Genomic DNA, 17,557 nt, shown 5'->3' on the forward strand with positions numbered 1-17,557 from the left:
CACCCACATAGTCTGATTGCTTTGACTTGTTTTGTTGGCCCACCCACATAGTCTATTTTTTACTGTTTAGTGTTTAGGCTTTAAGAATAAAAAGTTGAGAACCAAATGGCGGGTAACCCGCGGGCACCAATGCCCGACCCAGTCCCACGCGCGGATCTCGGGTACGGGTTGGGTGCGGGTATTTTTTTTCGCAGGTGATGAAATTGGTACCCGTACCCCTGCGGGCCAGGTGTACCCGCGGGTACGGGTCCCATTTTGCCAGGTCTACCCGTCATTGATGTTTCATGCCTCCAAATCTTTTTTGGGCCATCTAACCCTTCGTTATATTATGTCTGTAAAATAGATGGCTCAAAATTTTAAATAGCATCCTTACAAAAACTACAGAAATTGAAGGGTTAGAATAATGCCATGGAGAAGAATTTTTTAGAACATATAAATGGTTCAGATCACCCAAATAAGTAGGCCCTAATGTACTTTTTTCGAGGGAATTTCCCACTCCCACACGAACTAAGATAAGGGTCATTGGTATCAAGAAAGTAGTGTAGATTATTGTGAATGAGATGCACCAGATCTCATAACAATTAGAATGAGATTAGAATAGACTTATTTAGATAAGGATTATCTTAGATTAAACTTCTGTCAATCTTTAGGTATTTTGTTTAGAGTAAGTTTCATGTTCTGTATGGGTAACACCATTACCAAAAACATTTTAGGGTTTTTGTTTTCTTTTATCCTTTTAAGATTCTATAAGAACAAACTACAATACTCAAACTTAGTACAAATGAGTGAGTTTTCATATTCTTTTTGTGTTTTTAGATTTCTTCATGGTATCAGTCCATGATTCTGTTGTCATTTTCATGACCTCATTCGGAGACCAACCTTTCTTGTTTGGAGTTGTGTGCAAGAAAAAAAAAATGGGCCCATGGGAGGGTGAGCCCACATAGGCACTACTTTTGAATCAAGGATCAACTTTGGTCCATGAAGAGACAAGAAATTGAATCACTAGGGACCTTCTCTGTCTTTCTTCTATGCAATAACCTCATACCACTCTTTCCATTAATTAATCCATTTTTTAATTTTTCAATGGAATTTTCCATCAAACCATTTCTTTATTATTTTTTTAATTTTCATGAAAATTTTCAGGGATACACTGTTAATTTTTTTTTCCTTTTCATTTCTTTTCGATGTTAGATCCTCTAATCTCAATACACGTGTCCATGATCTAGAATCGTCCATTTATCTGACAAATTCCATCAAGATGGAAGCTGGAAAATGACAGATTATTCACATTTGATATCTAAAAACTCCTAATATTTGGGTTCTTAATCATCTGATTGATGTGGTTTTTTGCCATTAAGCAGTCCCCAACACATCCCACAAGATGATATCATTATCCAAACTGTTCATCCATGTGGGCCCACTATGGAGATGACATAACTTGAAACTCATCATCCATTTCTAGCCAGCCGATCAGAGGACTTGAATTTGGACCGTCGCCCACTTCTTCTCAGATCATGTGGTTTGGTATAAGTTCAACTCGTAATGATTTTTAAATAGGAAAGAGATGTATCTATCCCTTTTCCTTACCCAGGCCACCCCCTCTGGTATATTTATGACCAAGGTTTTAAATTTCGGATTTCGGTCGGGACCGAAACCAAAATTGGGTAAAGGCGAAATGTTACAAAATTTCGACCGAAATTTAGAAATTTCGATCGAAATTTCATTTCCCCCAAAATTTCAGGGCAAAATTTAAGGAATATCTCTAAAAACTCAGTACCGAAATTTTGAGGATTTCGTCAAAATTTGTTACGGGATAAAATATTACTTTATTTAATTTCAATCGATTATATCCGAAAAATCTCGGCCAGAATTTGGTTTCGGTGAGGACCGAAACGCATTCCGAAACCGAAATTCCAAACCTTGTTTATGACTAACTCTCCTGGCATCCGAGGTATCAATCTTTCTCCCTTTCAGTTACCCTCTGTCAACTTTCTGACACATTCAACGATAACCCTATAGTTTCAAACTCATCAACTACACCCCTCACTTTCCAATGTGCTAGACCCCGTCTTTTGAAACACTATCAATGCTAATTAAGATCTCGTCTCTAGTCGGTCGACTAGAGAACCTTCTCTAGTCCCCGACCAAAAACGCAGTGCGCCCACATTGTTTGGATGATCTAAAGCATTCATTTGATGGGCCTTGACATAGATAGGGTGTGCCCCAAAAATAAGTTCCATAAGATCATCCTAACCCTTCGATTTGTGGACGGACCGTCAACTAAGGGGTCTACCTTATACACATTGAAAAGTAAGGGGTGTCGTTGATGAATTTGAAACTATAGGGTTATAGTTGAATGTGTCAGAAAGTTGAAGAGTGTAACTGTATTTTTCCCTTTTTTTTAAAAAAAAAATCGTTACTATTTTTTTCCCTCCGATATTTGGGTTATGTTCTAGGGCTTTCTTGTACAAGGGTTTTCTCTCGGATGAGGAATGCGATCACCTCATTGAACTGGAAGGTTTTTTTTCACACTTTAGAAAAAAAGTATAACTGAATTTTGTGAAGATTTCTTAGTTTGTGAGACAAAAAATAGGCTAACGGTAAGCTGGAGAAATCAATGTGGCGGATAACGATTCTGGAAAAAGTATAATTACTGAGGAAAGTGCGGATGAGTTCCGGCATGTTCCATAGCAAGGGTCAGGTCAGGTATTGCAGAGTCTCATCTTTGTTTATGATATTTGATGTGATTTCATTCTCTTTTAGTTTGTGTTTTGGTTAATGATTTTTTTTTCTTATTGATCCACATTCTGTTGATATCCTCTTTTATTTTGTATAGGTTGGGTAAACTCGTCATTTTCGATCGTTAGATCCATAAATTAAGACCTGAATGTTGTGCACTTTGATAGGATTTCTTGGGGTTAGGGTTTCTTACTCTCCTATTATCAGCCACTTTCTTAATTAGAGTAGAACTTCCTATGAGATTAGGAAACTTCTAGCTAAAATCCATTACTGAGTAAATGCCTTAATATGGATTAACCCCATGAGAATCAATGTGGCAATGCGGGCTACACTTTTATCTCCAATGAGATACTATTCGATTAGCCTTAGTGATGCTGGAATTTTTCGTTGGCCATCTTAGACGATTATCATTGTCCACCCTTTGTCACACGTTTTGGGGCCTCTTGTATACCCTATGAACTAACATCACAGTCGTCTTTCAACATCCTAGTGTAATAGAAGTTCCGTGGTCCACTCTGCAAAGAAACACTTTCAAACACATCCACTCTAAGAGAATAAAGACTTTCAAACACTTTCGAACCCTCCTTTCTCCTTAGCCTTCACTGCCTCCTTGTGCTTGAGGGAAAGCTCGACAATGAAACAGCCATCAACCACCATCATTTGAACAAATTCATCGCTCTCAAGGTGGTTGGTGCTTTCTGAGTAGCAGCTTCGTGCTCGCATCTCCATTTTCTTGATCTCTACTAAGTAATTCTCTAAGCTGAGATCCAAGTTTCGAGCGAGAATTGCATTTAGATAGCGCCATTTGTGAACTTCCATGGCTTGTAGGCACTGCTTTCCACGGTGATACGATTCGATGGAGATTATTTTGAGTTTGTAGGCCTTCTCATCAGCCTCGTATGTGTTTTTATTTCTGATTTTGATACTTAACACATTCACTCTGCAAAAGGAAACAGGTTGGAGAACCAGAGATTGAATGACCTGGTATTTGTCCATTACAACTTCAAGTTTCTAGAGAACATGTCTTTTCTAAAGCATTACATAATCTTGTACTTTGTTGTATCATATGTTGCTATTTATGATTTTGCTACTTAACAGCTTACACAAATGAATCTAGTTTGACCCTCGTGGTCCTGGCCCATGTTTCAAATTTGGGAGATGGCCATGTTTAACCACTTTTGCTTAGTAGTTGAATGGATAAAATCTTCGAACATTCGGCCACTTGTTAACGGCTGCCAGGACAAAGGAGAAAACATGAAGCCAAGAAGAAAATATTAATGTAAACTGGTCATATAACCCTATGTGCGAAGTGTCTTTTCTGAAACATTACAGGAAAGTTCTTTTTTATTTATTGAACTAGGGAGATCACATCAAGAACCAATTTACATGAGTTGAAATGGAACGAAGTAAGCTCTCCTTGGCCAATACAAGCTTATGGTGGAAACAACTGCCACAAAACAAGGCTACTTGCAGTCGAGTCGCAAAATTCATAGTTCTGACGAAGGAAAGTGTAATGTGCCTATTTGGCCGCAACAGAATTCTTTAAAAAAGAGAGAAAAAAGAGAGGAGATGGATGATTCGCACGAAGGAAAGTGTAATGTGCCTATTTGGCCGGATCTCCTAGTGGTTCAAATCGAGAGGAACCATGACTCTCCTAGAAACGTAACTTTCCTTTTGTGGTAAATTTCTCTTCTTTCATTCCATTCAATTACCACTACTTATATACAAGCATCAAGGTGTGCCACATCACCAACCCATTTGCCCACTTACATAACACTAGCATAAAAACAACCCTAAAACATCAGCTGGAGAATATGGATATGTTATAAATGGTTCATACTACTGAACACTACTCTAAAGTGCGATTACTATTGTGGCTTTACTCACATTCTCCTTTAATGTCGCCATTACTCACCATAGTTGTCTCTCCACTGTTGTTTTCTTTTGATTGAATGGCTTCTTCCTTAGCCTTTTCTTTTGATTGAATTGCTTCATCCTTGGCCTTTTCCTTTAATTGAATTGTTTCATTCTTGGCCTTTTGAAGATCATGAATCAGGTTTATGAGGCATGTTTCAATATTTTCAGCAGAAGTAGCAATGGAGGACTTGGGCATCAGGTTCTCTGCAACGTCTGCTGGGGTGATGTTGGTCTCCTTCATCAGTCGGCGGATGTCCTCAAATAATGGATGCGAATCGAGGTCTAGATAGTTCTTGGCAAGTACCTTGAATCCTTCGAAGCTGCAATAAGATAGCTCAATGTGTTTGTCCATCCGACCTCTCCTGACCAGAGCCGGATCCAACTTGTCCACATAGTTTGTGGTGAAGATAATGAGATGTTCTCCTCCACAGGAAGACCAGAGTCCGTCGATGAAATTGAGAAGTCCTGAGAGGGTAACTTCGCTACTTTTCTCCTCTTTGTCAGGTTTAGGGGGAAGCTGCTTCTCATCCTCATCGCCGTCCTTCTTTTTCTTCTCACCTTTCTTCCGTTGTCCAGACAGGTCAAGAGAGCAGTCAATATCTTCAATGACGATGATTGACTTACTAGTGGTCTCTATAAGGAGCTTCTTCAGGTCTGTGTTGTTCTTCACGGCTGTCAATTCAAGGTCATAAATGTCATAGTCCAAGAAATTGGCCATGGCGGCGATCATTGTGGATTTTCCGGTACCGGGTGGGCCATAAAGTAGGTATCCTCTCTTCCATGCCTTCCCAATCTTTTTGTAATAATCTTTTGCCTTGCTAAAAGTCAAGAGGTCTTGTATGATCTCTTCCTTCTTTTCTGGCTCCATAGCCAGTGTTTGGAATGTCCCCGGATGTTCAAAGACGACGTGGCTCCACACCGAAGACTTGTACCCATACCATTTCTCGGTGGGATTATTGGTGAATAGCTTTCGCTGCCGGTTTCTCAGCTTAATTGCCTTTCCTTCTGTCACAACATGGTCCAGATACTCATCCGTGATGAGCTGTCGGTGGTTTCGATGGAATGTGAGGCGGTAATATCGGTTCTCTTGGGCTGGGTAAAAAGAGATAGGTTGCTTGGAGAAAGTTATCTTGTTGGCAGTCCACCAGAGCTTCACACCACGAAATTCATCAGTGACTTGCTCATAGTCATCCATGCAGAAGGTAAGATTGCTGCTATCCTTCCCTTCTTGGACCTTGAGTTTCTTGGCCTCTTTGGTAGAGTTGGCCATCAGGTAGGATTGGATGTCGGTGTAGGCCGCGCTCCGCTTGAATTGTTCCCCGGTGTAATCTTCGATTGTGATATCAACATAGGGATTTAGAAATCTTGTCAATCTTCCGGTGTATTTTGTAAGCAAGATTTGGAGCTGAGTTGGGAAGTATTGTCTAACAACAGCCCATAAGAACATGAGGCTTGCAAGGGTTGAACCCAGTCCAGCCAAAGAATTTTGGTCCATTATATTTCTCTTTGATTTGCTCTCTCTCTCTTTTACAATACCCAGATTTTTTCTGCCTTGCTTGTTAGAATTCTACACTTCCCTCCTCCCTCTTATATAAGCATACAGAATAACAGAAATTGAGTTGATTTCACATTTTGAAGTTGGGTGGGAAGGAACTACACGCCTTCCTACTTTTCCATTTTCTCCTCCAGGTTGGGATTTCACATTAAAAAAAGCTGAGAACAGCTTTAAAGACCTTGGCAGTTTGTACAAAAAAATGACAGGTGGTGGGGCCTTGTGATGCTTCCATTTATTTTACTTTTCATGCTGAAGTAAGCATGAATTTTTAAAGAGAATAAATGGAGACCCAAAGACCAAAACCAGGACCCAGTAAAAATAAACAAAACCGAGACACATAGAATACACCTACTAACCCAAGACTCAGAAATAAAGAAGAGAAAGAAGACAGAAACATATCGATCAAAAAAAAGAAAAAAAAAAGACTGAAACCAAGTGGAGAAAGAAAACATTTCGTGGCCTATATTGTTGTTAATTGTTGTAAGTTTATCAACCATTCGTTGCAAATTTCAGCACCCAATTAAAGTTAATTAGGTGGATCAATCCCAACCGTTGAAATTTGGGTCCCACACACAGGGACATGTAAGTGCAATTGACTGTTGGCCACCCACATAGTCTGATTGCTTTGACTAGTTTTGTTGGCCCACCCACATAGTCTATTTTTTACTGTTTAGTGTTTAGGCCTTAAGAATAAAAAGTTGAAAACCAAATGGCGGGTAACCCGTGGGCACCAACGCCCGACCCAGTCTCACCCGCGGGTAACGGGTGCGGGTTGGGTGCAGGTATTTTTTTTCGCAGGTAATGAAATTGGTACCCGTACCCCTGCGGGCTAGGTGTACCTGCGGGTACGGGGTCCCATTTTGCCAGGTCTACCCGTCATTGATATTTCATGCCTCCAAATCTTTTTTGGGCCATCTAACCCTTCGTTATATTATGTCTGTAAAATAGATGATTCAAAAATTTTAATAGCATCCTTACAAAAACTATACAAATTGAAGGGTTAGAATAATGCCATGGAGAAGAATTTTTTAGAACATATAAATGGTTCAGATCACCCAAATAAGTAGGCCCTAATGTACTTTTTTCGAGGGAATTTCCCACTCCCACACGAACTAAGATAGGAATATATTTGTCATTTCATATATATATATATATATATATATATATATATATATATATATATATATATATATATATATATATATATATATATATAGAGAGAGAGAGAGAGAGAGAGAGAGAGAAAACGGTTCCTACACATATGTGTAGATAAGTTATCTACACACTAGCTTAAAATATAGTGGGGGCCACATTATTTGGGTGATCCAAACCATTCATTTTTAAGGCCCTCTCATAGATAGGGTGTCCACAAAAAATCAGATCCATAGGATCATCTTAACCATTCGAACTGTGGAGGCAAAAAATGGACTAATTTGTGAAGGTTTAAAGACATCCATTTTACCTCCACAAATCGTAGGGTTGGGATGATCCTATGGGTGATCCAAGCCATCCATTTTAAAGGCCCTCACATAGATAGGGTGTCTACAAAAAATCAGATCCATAGGACCCAGTAAAAATAATCAAAACCGAGACACATAGAATACACCTACTAACCCAAGACTCAAAAATAAAGAAGAGAAAGAAGACAGAAACATATCGATCAAAAAAAAGACTGAAACCAAGTGGAGAAAGAAAACACATTCCTATGATCTCATCAGCTACAGGTAGGTGATTCTATCCAGGGGAGGGAACTTCTCGTCAGTATTGATTATCACTGTAGCCAAACGTGCCCCAAGTGTTGAGAAGGGACCTGCGGATCATCTAAGATGGCCTCTTAGATCAACGGTCCTGATTACCTGCACACACGTGTCACATGTACGGAAATATTTCTAGTATTTTCTGAATTTAAGAAAAGAAAGAGGGCCCACACGAAGATCAAAGGATTTAAGAAAAGGAAAAGGGCCCACGTGACGATCCTGTCAAAGAGTCACCACGTGACGCGCAATTTCACGCATGATAAGTCAAACTTTGACTCATCATGCATGAAAATACAAAGTTTTCACGCAATTATTTTCATGCGTGAAAATTGCGTCACGTGGCCGCGCCGAATATTCAATACAAAGTTTGACTCATCATGTGTGAAATTGGAAAAATATGTGATAGTGGGGCCCACATTATTGGGGTTGATCTGTACCATTCATTTGTTAGGGGCCGCTGTAGATAGGCGTTGTGCTAAAAATTTCTCCATAAGATGATCGTAACCTTTCAAGCTGTTGAGGTTTACATACTGTGCCCTCCATTATGAACTTAATAAATTGGACGGTTAGGATTATCCAATAGAGAAGATTTTCATTGCACAACCTACCTGTGTTGGGTCCAACAAGTGAATGGCTCAGACCACTCTATAAAGCGGCTTCACTTAGACCTGGCAAACGGGTGGGTCGGGCCGGGTCAACCCGCGGGTGATGCGGGTGCGGGTCCACGGGTCAGGTGAGGAAATGACCCGCATTTTTGCGGGTCAGAATTTAGGTGACCCGCGCGGCCCCCGGGTGGGCCGGGTCAACCTGGGTCACCGGCAAATATGGGGATTGTAATTATTCTCCTGATTTGACCGCATCTGTTTTTTCCATAATTGTCATAACTTTCTATATTTTATTGGTATTTTTTTTTGTAATTTTATAACTTTATAACCATTTCTATGGGGATTTGACCGCATCTGTTTTTTCCGTAATTGTCATAACTTTCAATATTTATTGGTATTTTTTTGTAATTTTACAACTCTAGGTAATTTTTCATTTAAAACTTTATAACTTTAGCTATTTTACTTCTTTTTTTTGTGTAATGATTACTTTTTTTTGTTTGCCAGCAACATTTGCCATGTGCGCCACGATGGCCACATGCCGAGAAGTTGCCATAGGAGAAGTTTGGTAGCAAATTCTTATAAAATAAAAAACAGAAGGAAATGTTATCAACACTACTATTTTCTTATGAGCGCACTCTCACTTTATTAAAAGTATGGTATGGCCCACACCATAGGATGATCCAAACCATCCATTAGATGGGCCATAGCCTAAATAGGTTATGCTCCAAAAATCATTTCCATAGGATGATCCTAACCCTCCAATCTGAATGTTAGAGGGTTGATCCTAACCCTCTATAGATCGGAGGGTTAGAATCAACCAATGGAAATAATTTTGGGTCATAACCTATTTAGGCTATGGCCCATCTAATGGACGGTTTGGATAATCCTATGGTGCGGGCCATACCGTACTTTTTATAAAGTGAGGAGTTCCCTCGTAAAAAACAGTAGTGCTGATAACATTCTCAAAAAAAAATTAAAAAATACGGTAAAAATGCGGGTGCCCACGGGTTGACCCGACCCGACCCGTGTTTTTGCGGGTTGGGTCACCCGCGGGTTAATTTTGACGGGTCACTAAAACTTAGACCCGTGCCCGCAAATTTGCGGGTGGGTCGGGTCGACCCGCGGGCACGGGTCGCTTTTCCCAGGTCTAGCTTCACTGTATATTTTTCTTGCTGTCCATCTTTTATTATATGATAAGAGGGTGTTACTTTTTTAATAGAAGTATAAGAGCAAAAAAGTACATTAGGGCCCACTTATTGAGATGATCAAAACCGTTCATTTGTTGCTCCCCATCGTAGATATTTCATGTCCCCAAATCTCTTTTCATTAGGTGATCCTAACCCTCTGATATATTTTGTGTAAAATAGATGACTCAAAATGTTTAAATACCATTGCTTACAATTTTTTTAAGGGAGTTGCTAGCGTCCATCGCAGAAGGCATTTCACGAATGATCTGTTGCATCTGACAGCAGCCACACAGGTTCACTTTTTAGTAGATTTTGTCTTCATTCACGAGGTGGTTGCTGTAAGATGCAACAGACCATCCCCGAAATGCCTTCTGCGATGGACACTAGCAAATCAATGATGGAAATTTATTAAAAAAGTAAACGAATAACAAGCAAGCCAACTAAAAAGGTCAGGAAAAGAATACAAACAGCTATAGGGTTGCAAGTTTGGCCCTGTCAGCCCTAACCCGCCCTGAGCCCGAACAGGGTCAGGGCTGGATTTTCCAACCCTGAGGTCGGGTCAGGGTTCATTTTTTTAAGGTTTAAGTATTTCTCTATGAAACCCTAAACAACACTCAGACGAGCCAAAGGGGTTATGCTCAAGTTGGTCTCCCCGTCAATTGCTCGTAAATACGGTCTACATGCGGCTCACTAGATCCGATCATGATCATGTGAGACATATGAGGCCCAAATAGGAAGGACCCTAGCCGCCCCCTCTTTTTATGCATTGGGGACTAGCTCAAAATTTAATAAGAGTAGTTAGGAATACAAACCCGTGTCTATGTTTGGTTAAATTTTATAGTTAATCCTAACTCGGTCGGATCGTACTTAGTTAAATCCACAGATCTTACTTTTTGTGATTATATCACAGTCCCACGAAGAATTAGAGCGCTTGTTAGAGTGTCCTACGTTATACTATTGTTTTATAGAGTTGAAATTTTGTACGGATTTTCAACGTATGGCAATTTGGTGATTAAATAAATACACGATCACGTTTCTCATGTAAGTAAAAAACAAAAGAGGATTCGGATCTAGACCATTGCGATTTACTTTTTTGACAATAGGGTTTCATCCATTTAAATAAGACTCGTGTTTATGTCTCAAATGAGACGCTCCAACGGACCTACATCATATGTCCTAGTCGAATCCCACCATCTTGACTATTGATAGGACTATATTAGTAATTAGATTAAAATAATTTTTTTATGGGTATTAATACACTGCCATTATTTTATTTTTTGGTAGGTAAGCTGGGGTTAGGCAGGACCCCGACCAGGTATATTAAACAACAAAGACATTACAAAATAGGAGGGCCACGAGGGCAGAAAAACATTACAATACACTGCCAATATAATGGAGGGATGTTTGTGGAAATGTGTTAGTGACACTCATTTTTCATTGAATAGAGAAAAGAGGAAAGAGACAAAATAAATGAAATAAAGAAAAATGATCTAATGACAAAAAAGGCCGTGTTTGAATTCATATTGTCTTATTTTGTTCCCTTTCTCTGTTTATTGATCATTTTGTTCTATATGATTAGTGGTTGCTTTATTTTTGGCACTCTTAACAGGTATTTGCACTAGGGTCAATTAGGGCCGGCCCGGGCCAGTCCTACCCAATCAGGGCGGGCACTGAGCCCTGTAGGGCGGGCCATGGGTTGAGGTTCTTCGGCCCTGACTCAGGGTCAGGGCGGGTCAAGGCCGAGATAATGGGATCTAGGGTTTTGAAAAACCCAACCCGACCATTGTCATGATAACAAGGTATCATTCTATAAGAGCAGCCATTGTCATGATAACAAGGTATTGTAGACACCCCATTTTGACCGTACCCTAAATCTCTCTAGTTTGAGTAAAACCCTATCAAACCAATGCTTTAGGACCCCAAATTTCGCCCCAAGGTAGGTTAGGGTCCCAGCTAGGTCCCCATAAAATTTCGTCAAAATCCGAGAGCGTTTGCCTGACAAACGAGGCGAGCACTGAGCGTAGTTCAATCCAGAAGGGGGATGAATCACCTAAAATGGGCTGTCCATGGAAGATATAAAGGGGCAGATTATATGTCATTTCTTTTTGGAACCCCTGTTCTTGCTCGGACTACTTTAAGAGCAAAATTGACGACCAAATATATTACAAGGTGGCTGTCCAATGAGGTAAGAGGGGGGGCATGAAAATTCGCTATATGCCTATAAAAGGCAGCGAGGGTCAGCAGAAAAGGAGAGAAATTTTCATGAGTAATTTGGGGAAAAACAGAGAGAGAGAGAGAGGGGAAAATGGGATTTTCTTGTTTAGATCTTCTTCTTCGATTCCTCCGGCCATCTTCGCTTCTCCATTGCTGGTCTCAATCATCTCACTGCTATCTTCTTCCTCGTTGTTACCGGAATCTGTCCTCCATTCCGGCAAATCTCCGTCCGGCATCTTCTTCTCCGGTAACCTCTGCAAGTTCCGGCAACTCCGCGACTCCGATCATGCTCTGCAACGGCGAAACTCAAAGATACTCTCCAAAACCAGCTGTTCAACGAAGAAATCGAAAGCTCATGCTCTACACCTTACCTCGGTTCTCTACTGCTAGATCTATAGCTTCCGAATCTATGCAACGTGGAGCGGATCTATGTCTCCTTTAAGAAACGAAACGTTTCGATGGCAAGATGAACAACATAGAGAGATCTGGGAAGATAAGTTTAAGTAGGGTTTGGATTCTTCATTTTTCAGATCTAAAGCAGAGAGTTAGAGAGAGAGAGAAAAAAAAAAGAGGATCCTTAGAACCCTAACCCTAATCCCACCATTTCCGATCGATTCGCCGGAGCTCCGGCGAGCATTCCTTCACCGGATTTCTGCTTTGTTATTACATTGGCACCTGTAATGCTAGTTAAATCTCCTTGAAGATCTTTGATCTGTTTTTTTTTTTTTGGCCAAACCCTAGATTCGAAGCTTGGAACCCTAGATGTACTTTCTAAACCTTTTGATCTAGCTTTGGAGCTAATTTAAACAATCGAGGCTTAGCTCTAGTTCAACGGATCTGTTGAAAAATAGTTCAGAATTTCAAAGAAGAAAAGGAAAGAATAGGAGAGTAGATTAGAGCTAAAAAAAAATTGAACAAGTTCTGAGGAAGATCCACGATTCAAGAGGAATTAGGGAAAAGGGATCAAGGACTTCGATTGGAAGAAAGCTTCTTCTTTACAAGCTGGAGGTTTCAGATTTGGTGTGATTATCGCTTTTGAGGAGGTTTCGAAGAGTTTCGGCTTTTTCATCTTAGTTTTTTTTTGTGTTTTGGAGGTGGTTTGAACTGGTAGGTTTTTGGATTTCCTGTTCTTCGTTGTGAGGACCTAATCGAGGAATTGAAGGTGTGAGATCTGTGGTGGAGTATCGGTTTTCTGTCGTTTTGTATCGGTTTTTCTGCTGTTTGAGCTGGTAAGGTTTCGGATTAGGAAAAATCGGAAGGAGGAGGTGCAGATGTGAGATCTGTTGAGGATTTTGTGAGTTATGGTTTCTTCCGAGGTTTCTGTGAAGGGGAATAGTTGTAGTGGAAGAGGAGAGAGTTTCTCTTCCGGTTGTAGCAAGCCAAACGATGGCGGAATCGCAAGGAAGGCCGTTCCGGAGCCGCCGTGCCGGATTTCAGCTTCTCCGGCTGCTGAAAAAGATTCCGAGGACTCTCTCTATACAGAGCTATGGCACGCTTGTGCCGGACTGCTTGTGACAATTCCTCGAGTAAGTGAGAGAGTTTTCTACTTTCCTCAGGGGCATATAGAACAGGTTGAGGCGTCCACGAATTAGATCGTTGACCAGCAGATGCCTGTTTACAATCTCCTGTCAAAGATACTTTGCCGTATAATGAACATAGAATTGAAGGCTGAACCGGAGCTCAATCTGAGAATTAAAGGAGAGCTTGGAGTAGAAATTTGAGTAAAATTGAAGAAATTAAAAGAGGAAAGGAGGCTATTCATCATCTTTTTCAGATATCACTGGAGCTTTGACCGAGCTACAATCCAAGTTTTCTTTCTTTCTTTATCAAAATCATCATCAAATATTTCTGGCTAGTATCTTCTTCAGGTAAGTACTCTCTAATTTTCCATTTTATTTTTCTTATAATTTTGCTATAGTCTTTAAGATTTGATGTTTATAGTGTTAGGAAGGGGATGTCAATAAAGCATTCTGTCAAGTCAGTATAATTTGTTTTAAGTTCATAATTTTTTGAAGTGTGCTCCAAAATTTTCTTACTTTTTTTTTCTTTAATACGATTTTCCCTTGCTCTGTTCATTTTAGTATAGTGATACCCACATCTTAAGATTGTGAGTTTATGCTGTGTTACCATAGATGTATGAGTCATCTAATTCCTTTTGTCTTTTAAAGTTAGTTTAGAGCTATATTTGTTAAGTTTCATAAAGGCTTACTTGTTTTCAAATGAAGTTATCCTCATGATATATTTTGAAATGACTTGGTTAATCTTTCCCATACTCTTATTTTGAGTTGATAGTTTCTATTGTGGATACTCCAAAGATGCTTATGTGTGAATGAAAGTGTTATAGGGCTTGCCTTTCTCTTTGGTGGTTTTTGTGTTGGACTTTGAGATTATTGATACAAGTAATGTGCTTTCATTGAAATTATAGGAAAAAAGTTTCATTTTAACAAGGGCGATGAAGACGCTAGCCCAAGCCCACCATAGGGGACTTGCTCAGTCCAAGTAGCACTCCCCTTTTTCATTTAAAAGACTTGCCCACTCTTTTAGATGTATACCCTTGAACATTAGAAACTCAATCATTGCAAGGGCAATGAAAGAGTTCTCTAGAGCCCTCTCAAGGAGACAGGCTATGTCTCAGGCAGAGAAAGTTGTATCCTTTAGAGACAAGCTTTGTCTCATTAGTGAGTCCATCCTTAGGAGACATGCCATGTCTCGTCAGCACCTCTCTTGGAGCCCACCTCTGTGTCTAGGAGACTTGCATAGTCTCACTAACACCCTTTTTATCTCATTTTCTTTTAGGAGACAAGCTTTGTCTCATTAGCACCTCCTTCTTAGAATCCTAATTTCAGAGTCAGTTCTCAGCATAGGAGTCTGTCCTTAGCTAGAGAGTCAGTCTTTCTTTCAGAAGTCAGTCATATCATCATAGGGGTTAGGATTCTTTCCAACCTCTCTCGTCAAGTCATGCGATTTTATCCACTCTTGCAAGGTATAGGATGTTGTCCAACCCTTGCAGAGTCGTGATTCTGTCCAATTCCCTCGCAAAACATAGGATGCTGTCCAACCTTTGCGGGATATCAGGAGTCTATCCTACCCTTATGATGATAGGATTCTGTCCTCTTGTGTCAAAAACATCAAAAAATCTGAAAAACTAAAAATCCCAAAAATCTTGAGTCATTAGGAGAGTAGTTAGGAATTCTGTTTCGAACTACGTTGGCTTGATCCTCTTCCACGAGGTACGTAGTGCAGCTTGGGATTCATATCCCAAGTCCAAATAAAACCTTTAAAAATAAACATTTCAAATTTTTCAAAAAATATAAAAATCTTAAAAAACTTTTTCAAAAAGATTTTCCCCTAGAGTTAGGAATCTGTCCTAGATGTTTGCGGTGTTTTAGAGTTAGGAGATTGTCCTGATTTGTTGATATGGTGTGTCTTGTCGTGTGAGTGTCCCTAGAGTTAGGAGGACTCGAGTTGATCGGTTAGACATTTAGTCGAACCGATGGCTAGACTAGGAAGCATATAGTCAGCCCATGGTTTTCTTTAGGATGCACAGCCTAGTTACACATAGGATGTAGGGCCCACCTGCATTAGCTTAAGGCTAATCAACTTGTATTAGTCAGGGCATATAGAGAGTCCTGAAAATTACAATTCACCTGAACTTAAGCAATCGTACAAAAAGCTTTAAAAATCAGTTGAGTCCAGTGGATCGAGTCTAGGATAGCGGTTCTAGATGGTTAGGCATCGTAATTAGAATAGGTCATCGAACTACGTTGACTCCGATTCTTCCCGAGGCCGGGATACGTAGAGCAGCTGGGATGGACGGCCATCTTGGTCCGAGTCAAGTCGCATTAGAGTTTTAGGATTCATCTTGTCCAGTCATATATAGAGTTGATTTGTGTTGTATGTTTTGCTGTGTTTTCTTACTTTCATGTACAGATTATATACCTTTAGCTGTAGCATGCATATGTTTGCACACCAGAACTCAGACACCAATTAGGTATGACACTCATAATCTAGCTATTCTTAGGCGACACTTATTTCATTTCTTTTATGTGTGCTTATTATTCATCTCCGAGACATGCATGATTAGATAGACGTCTTCTCGGAGATATTCGTTCCCATTTCAGATGACTTTCGCCCAAAGCTCTTCAAAATTATTAAGTAAATGGTATAAGAGACCAGGTGTTTGCACTTGGGCGGATGAGGTGCTCTTTGGACCTTCTGAATTCGTAACCAGGCACGAACCTTCTTTTATATCTCTGGTTATCCGTTGCAACAGAGCATAGTATGGGATCCTTGGCCCACTTCCTTGGATGGCGACTCTTCTTTGTTTAAGGTACGCCTCGAATCTGGGCTAGTCCCTGAATCAAGAGGTATCTCACCTTTGTATTGCCACTCATGCTGTGAGAGGCATTTCTTTCGAGAGTTCATTGGTAGAGCTCTCCATTCACGTGGATGATCCTGAGACTTCGCGTGCGGGGCTCGTCCCCCGCCTCTCTCTCAAGATCGGGGTCCACAGGTATGTAGAAATTTATTCCAGTTGTGTCTTGCGCACAAAAGAGGACGACCCTTCCCTCGAAGTGGGTCAAGAGGTCGATCTTCCCTCAAAGAAGATCAATCACGTTACGAACCGATCCGGGTACATAACAAAATGGTATCAGAGCCGTCGATCTTGAGCCATGGCTGCACCTTCGGTGCTTTGAGAATCCATACGTGAAGATCTACAGGAGATTAAGGCATTGGTTTTGACAATGATGGAAAGACAAAGAAATTTTACGGAAGGCTTGAAGAAAATAAGTGTGACGATCGAGAACCCCTGCACGATGAAAAAGAGACGACGAAATAGAAAAAGAGGATAAAAGAAGAAGGGAGAAAGAAAGCAAATAGAAGAAAAGAAAATTGCGAGAAAGAATCGTTGTCAATTTCGACAAAGTCGTCGTCCGAAAATTCGTCATTCATCTCAGCCTATACGTGTGGACCCCGATCCCGAGAGGACGGTGAGCGAGGGACGCGAGATTCTCCGTCAATCCTCTGAGACCTCCACAATGTGAAGGAGAGCTCTACCAAGGAACTCTCGAAACATGATGCCACTCACATCATGGGTGGCGAATGTATATGTACGAGATACCTCTTGATCCGGAGACAAAAGCCTCGAAACCAAGACGCACCTAAAATAACTCAGAGTCGCCATCCAGGGGAGCTGGCCCTGGAACCCCATGAAATACTCTGTTGCAACGAATAACCAAAGATGCAAAGGTCCGTGCCTGGTGACGAATGAGGAAGATCTGAAGAGCACCCCCAATTCGCCCAAGTACAAGCACTTGGTCTCTTATGCCATTTTTAATTAACTTTGAAGAGTTTTGGAAAAAAATCATGTGAAATGGGAACAATCATCCCCGAGAAAACGTCTATCTAAGCATGCATGACCCGGGGACAAACAAAGAAAGCAAACAAATCCTAACTCATCACATCTAAGAAAGCAGTAAACAACCACATGCAGAGCTATAACCAAACAGACAATGATAGATATAATAAGATAAGGAAAGCAGTAAAGATCTATATCTAGACAGATAATCAAGGTAAGACGAA

General features: G+C 40.4%; 1 pseudogene; it reads right to left on the minus strand.

Annotated features, from left to right (window-relative positions):
- Positions 1-4,406: 4,406 nt before the first annotated feature.
- LOC143847930 (AAA-ATPase At3g28580 pseudogene) lies at positions 4,407-6,339 on the minus strand (annotated as a pseudogene).
- Positions 6,340-17,557: the final 11,218 nt, after the last annotated feature.

Source organism: Tasmannia lanceolata, unplaced genomic scaffold (genome assembly GCF_043159265.1).
Source record: "Tasmannia lanceolata isolate RefF3 unplaced genomic scaffold, GAP_Taslan_0.1 ptg000003l, whole genome shotgun sequence".
Taxonomy (NCBI): domain Eukaryota; kingdom Viridiplantae; phylum Streptophyta; class Magnoliopsida; order Canellales; family Winteraceae; genus Tasmannia; species Tasmannia lanceolata.